This window comes from Arachis ipaensis, chromosome B05, assembly GCF_000816755.2.
Source record: "Arachis ipaensis cultivar K30076 chromosome B05, Araip1.1, whole genome shotgun sequence".
Classification (NCBI taxonomy): domain Eukaryota; kingdom Viridiplantae; phylum Streptophyta; class Magnoliopsida; order Fabales; family Fabaceae; genus Arachis; species Arachis ipaensis.
Window position 1 is genome coordinate 137,364,939 of NC_029789.2, and position 6,599 is coordinate 137,371,537.

The 6,599-nt window shown below is 34.1% G+C and overlaps 1 long non-coding RNA gene across 1 annotated transcript; it reads right to left on the reverse strand.

Annotated features, from left to right (window-relative positions):
• LOC110263047 lies at nt 3,198-4,221 on the reverse strand. Its single transcript, XR_002348046.1, has 2 exons — nt 4,172-4,221; nt 3,198-3,552 (listed from the first exon to the last, which is right to left on the reverse strand). It is a non-coding gene; the product is annotated as an uncharacterized LOC110263047 (long non-coding RNA).

Consider the following 6,599-nt stretch of genomic DNA (forward strand, 5'->3'; position numbering starts at 1 on the left):
GTATCCAAATAGGTCCCTAATAAAAAAAATTAACTAGGTCTCCAGTCCCCAAGATTATTAGATATATGCCATATACGTCCCTAACCCAGGTTTAGCCGGTTTACAGAACACTCTCTCTCTTCTACTATACGTGGAGGTGATTAGTGTGACATGTCAAGTTCAATGATACGCGTCACTTTCAGGACACATTAATCTATGTACACGTGGCCAAAACGACTTCATTTTATGGCTACTTCAAACGACATCATTTTGAATGGGATAGATTAGTCCCCAACTTTTGGCCTGAAAGTTTTATAAAATTAGGGTTTGTCTTTCAACTCTCTTCCAACGTAATCCATAGCTGATCTCTCTTCTGTGCTTTCAACCAAGACTATCGTAGGCTGAGGGAAGTTAATTGGTGATGACGATGGGAAGCAGCACGTCGACTACAAGTAGACATCGTGGTGGGAGATTTGCCAGCGATAGATTGAGCGTTGAAAGCACCACTTTCGGTGGTAAGAGGCGTTTTAGAAAAAAAGAACACCCTAAGTGCAAGTGTGGGATGTATGTTATAGTCATCCAGTCTCAGACAGTGAAAAATTCAAATAGAATCTTTTTTCGGATGTCCTTACTTTAAGGTATTTATAGGTTTTGTTCAATGTGAAGATTTTAATTTTGAAGAAATTTGTTAAGAATTAGATGGTGATTATTGGATGTATTACAGAAAAATTAACCACATTGTGATTTTTTCGCTAGTTTGACGACATTTTTGGTTATGTGAATGATTGCGTGGCAGATCGAAGTGAATTGGCTTATTTAAATGGTTCTTTGGGTGGTGCAGGTTTACATAGTGGTTTAAAAGAGAGAGTTAAGGAGTTGGAAGAATTGATATTTAAGAAAAAATGATAATGTTGTTAAAAAAGGTGAAATTTTTGCCTTTGTTAGTGGTTTGATATTAGGGACATTTGTAATTATTTTTTGTTGAAACTTTGGTGGGATTTAGAGTTGTAAATTTAATTGTTTTTTCAAATGATCTGATAATTTATAACATATAGAATGGCTATGATTATATTTTGGTGAATGTGGCATTGTACATGTAATCCCAAATTATAAGATAAGCAATACAAGAATTAAGGATATACTATTCTGTATATAAACTCAAAAAGATATGAAGTATTTAAACGATAAATAATAAAGTATCTTAAAATAGAGTATCTCATAAAGACATAAAAATCATAGAAGTGTATGTCATAAATCATAGATAATAAAGTATCTTAAAATAGAGTATGTTAAACAAATCACTTAAACCTTAAGTAAGAAAATTTTAAATAACAAAATATGACCATAAACTATTAACCATACAAGGCCAAAAACAGGGTCTATTTTCTTGAACAAGTAACATAAGTATTATTTAAAAAAAAATAAAATTTTACTAACAGATAGTTATTTCTTCTTAGAGACATTTAGACCTGGTGTAAGAATAAATTTGAAGAGTTTGAAAGTTGTACCACTTGTTGCAGCTGTCATTGTCTCTGCAGAGACACTAACTGGTCAATTCGGTCTCATTATAGTTTATTTCAGGGGTTTAAAAGGTTGTTGTGGAGGTCTAGCATACACATTTTTACTTTCTTAGTAGGTACATTCTGATAGTCCAAGACAGAAAGATATTAGGATTTAGTGTTAGGACAAATTTATTAGGACAATTCAACTCTTTATGATGTATCTTATAAATTAAATATATCCCTTAAGTCAAATAGGTCCCTGTCAAATTGGTCCTTCGAATAAAACAACTAATTGCTATCAAAGAATGCAGTCCAAAACATGTTATCACAAATCTCAAGTGTACAGTATATCACATTTAGTATTAGAAAGCAAGTGATAATTATGAATACCTGAGTTATTGGATAACTTTTTTTTGGATTTTTCCTTGACTTTATCTTCAGCATTAGTTCCTATTTTAAGAGCTCCCTTGCAAGTCTTGGAATTGTGGCCAGGCTTTCCACATTTTTCACAGGTGACTCTGAAAGTCTTTTTTACTTTAGTACTCTCTGGTCTATCTTTCACTAGATCTGGTCTCCTTCTTTTTATTGGACAACCTATTGGCTTCTTAATCTTGGGAGGAATTGAGTTTATTTCTATAGACTTTTTCCAATAATCTTCATTTTTGATAGAGCTAATGGAATGACCATATGTTGCTCTGAATGCATCCATCTTCAGCCACTTATTCACATATGTGTCTACTCTATCTCCCTTTTTAGCAATAGCAACTATGACATGTACATATAAAATACCTATAAGTGATAATCAACTACAATTAGATATATCATTTCTCACAATAACAAGTAAATTGTATAAATGTAAGTGTTATACCTGTAAGTTGCCACATGTTATATATACATGTGCTGTTATTCAAGTGCACTCTCAACTTCTTCATGTGTATTTGCACCTCAAATACATGTCTGGCATCATCTTCAGTCTATTGAATAGTCCAGTGCTTGGTGTAAGTATTTCACTCAACCTTTTTCACTCTTAGACTTTTCTCAATGTCTCTCTCTCTCAGCCTTTTACCTCTCAAAGACAATACAGAAAGATATACATTAAAATTGAACTACAAAACTGTAAAACATAAAGGAGATTGATGCGTAGCAGCCTTTGTTGTTATAAGTTGAACCGGATTTAGTTATCTGTTATTAAGATCTTCATCTTGGTAGAATACTTCTTTAACTTAGAAACATTGTCCAAAACGTTGAACTCTCCACAGGGAAGCTCTCAAACAAACTCATATTCTTGTTCTCTCTCCTTGCTTCAGAACAGAAAATCATTTTTCCTTTTGTACCTTGTGCAGAGTCACAATTTAAGTTTTTTTCAAATCAACTCTTTAGACTCTGATCTTTCTTAGCTTGTCACCTCTCTTTCTTCATTTAACCCCCAAATTAGGAATTTTAAAGCTGGTCTTTTTTGCTTGACTGAAAACCTCAGAGCAGCAAGAAAAAGCTTGTTCAGTGGTAATATCACTTTTAATACTTTCAAGAAATAAATTAATTTAGAATTGAAATATGCATTGAAGATGATTAATAAAATAAAATCGATATCACTTTAGAAATATAGTATCACTTTGATAGAAAATCAACAAAAATTGACACTCATATAATTATGTTGATGAAATAATTAAAAATAATATAATAAAATTTTAACTAAACTAAAACTAAGTTTAAAACTTAAAATGTAAGTCTTTACAAATATTAATAATTCAATATCAATTTTTAAACATAACTAATGATCTAAAAAAAGATTTGGGCAGGAACAATTTATCTGGAATGTGCCTGGAGATATTTCTAAATATTCCTCTTTAAAATCTTTGTTAGTGGATCACAACCATCTTTCAAGAAAACATACCAGAGGCATTGACAGATCTATCAAACCTAACAATGATGGATCTCTCTGCTAATAACTTCAGTGGAAAAATTTCTAATAATCTTTCTATGATTCCTGGCTTGGTCTACTTTAACGTTTCTGGGAACAACCTTGACGGTGAGATACCTCCAGCATTGGACTCTAGATTCAACAATGCCTCTTCATTTGCAGGTAATGAGAAATTATGTGGGAAGCCGTTAGATAGAAAGTGCGAAGAGATGACCAAAAAAAACACAGCAACACAGCAACAACTAATGATAATCAACAACCACCAAAGTTCACTAATGATAATCAACAATAAATTTAACTATTCAACCAAAGTTCACTAAAATTTTCTCAGGTTCAACAACTCCTCTCAAAAACCAAATATAATAGCAGCAACCACCAGATTCAACAATAATTCTAACTAAAATTTGCATCAAATCAAAGAAAGAACAAAAAGAACAGCAACAAGAACTTTAAAAAACAAACATTTAACAAATAGAAAGAACAACAACTCTAAAATCAGATTCACCGAAATTAACATCGATCCAGAGAAAGAACAACAACAACAACTCTAAAAAAATCAACATTCAACAAACAAACAGAAAGAACAGCAACAACTCTAAAATTTGCTCAGGTTCACCAAAATTAGCATCGAAGCAGTGAAATAACAACAAAAAGCCAACAACAACTCCAAAAACTAAATAAAATAGCAACAACCACATTCAACAACCACCAGATTCACTGAAATCAGCATTGAACTAGAGAAAAAACAGGGTTAAAAACTGGAGCTCACCTGGTTGAGAAGACGACCACCACCACCACCCGAGGGAGCAGATGCTGCTAGGGGTGGTAAAACGGGTCGAACCCGTCGGGCCGATCCGCTAAACCCGCTAAAAAAGGCGGGTCGGGTTAGGATTTAGAACCCGCCAAATTAAAAAAACTCACCAAACTCGCACTGCCAAATTGGCGGGTTTTGGCGGGACGGGGCGGGGCAGTCCACCGGGCCGAAGATATTTTTTTTTCCTTTTTTTATTAAATAAAAGAGTGATTACTATTATAAAATTAATAATTATAGAATTTTTAAATACTTTTTTTATTTTTTGTTTATATTCTTCTTTTAGTTATTAGCTTTATTTATTTTATTTTATAATTTCGTATATATGTTCAAATTATGTGACTTATTTTTTAAAATAAAGATGATTCTACTGACAAATATTATTTTGAACAATTTTATTGAAGTTAAAAATTTAAAAAAAAATAGTAAAAAAATTATATTATAATTTAATTATTTTTTATTTGTATTTAATTTTTTAATTATTATTTTTTGGTTAATTATAATGAATTTTATTTTAAAAAAAAAAAAAAACAAAGTCAAACGGGCTAGCCCGCCGACCCGCCAATCCGCCATAAAGCGGGACGGGCTAGCATTTTAAACCCATTTTAGTTGGCGGGGCGGACCGGTCCGCCCCGTTTTGGAGGCGGGTATAGGCGGGTTGGGGCGGGCCGACCCGCTTTGCCACCCCTAGATGCTGTTTTACTGGTTCCGACGAAGCGAACGCAAGGTCACGGACTCACGGTGACAGACCGAGAGAGCGATGAGGTGAGAGACCCAGAGTGACGCCGAGGGAGTGACGAACTGACGAACTGAGAGTGATGAACTGACGCCGAGAGAGTGATGAACTGCCGGCGCCGAGCTTGAGAGAGTGACGAGGTGAGGGTGAGCGGCTGCCCGCTGCCGACGCCAAGCTCGAGAGAGCAGAGACAGAGAGACGAGGGCACGAAGCTGGTTTGGGAGGTGGTTTCATTCAGTCTCAGATGCGAGGTTTATGGTTCAAAGCGAGGGTGAGGTGGGGTCTGAACCGATGCCATTTCAGGAAAAAAAAATTTAAAAAAAATTAATACATGACCCGGATCAAATTGGATTAACCAGCCGGGCCACCGGGTTTGCACGAAACCCTCGGGTCGAACCGAATTCGACCGGGTCTGTTGCATAAACGGTTCAACTGGTGGTTCGGTTCGACCAGGTGATCGAATTTTCGGTCAAACCAGTCGGATTGAGCCGAGTTTGATAACTATGATTGGTTGGGTCGAGTACTTGTTGGCTAGGATTGATATTTAATACCAATTCTTTTTTAAATTGATTGTTAATTTTATTTTTTTAGAAAGATTTATAAACATTTTATATGTTCAATAAATTGATTCACTCACAAAGAAACTAAAATACACCAAAAGAAATGCAAATATAAATAAATGGATCAAACAATGTTAAACAAATATTATATAGCAATATTTTCACTAGAATTGAATAAGACTAATTTAACATTAAAAACTAGCTAGCTCAAAAAGTGAAAAATGTGAGTCTCCCACTTATAAATATTCTGAAGATTAGGGGTGTATATGGGTCGGGTGAAGTCGGATTTGATATGATTCAAACCCGACTTGAAATATACATCGGGTCTATTTATTAGACTCGAACTCGGTCCTAGACCCGATGAAACCAATACATTTTTGGGCCACAATTATACCGGGTAAAAATCGGGTGAAAACCGGGCCGTTAATATTACATTACGTTATACTTTCTTGTAAGCTAACATGTAAAAATATCCAAATTTCTAAGACTCCAACCATTAGTTAGCATGGTAAAATTTACTTAAAAAATATAACAAGAACCAACCATTCTTCAAAATTAAAGTATAACCACAATCAATACTAATATTGTCTAATAATACCAAATATTTAAATCAATACAAATAACACAATATTATGCATTAGTCTAAAGTCTTATGCATTCTAAATATAAAACATTAACTTATAGTCTTATAATGACTAATAACACAAAATATTAAGGTTTACAGTACTTAAATTCCATATAAGAATAGTCATAATCCATCACTAATAACACAAAATATTAATTGTGTATGATGACCGGGTCACCGGACTGACTTCGGGTGACCCGAACTATGACCCAGACCCGACCCGAAATAATAACCGGGTCTATTTTTGAGACCCTTACTCAACTCTAAACCCAATAAAATCACACCCTAATATGTTCAGGACCGGACCGGACCTTCAAGCCGAGCCGGGTCATGTGCACCCTACTGGAGATCATATTCCTGATAATCTTAAAAGATATGCAATTTGTAACATTATTCACTTTTCTAAAGCTTTGAAGTTACGACTAATTTAATTAAATATATAATTTATTAATTATTTTGTTTTAA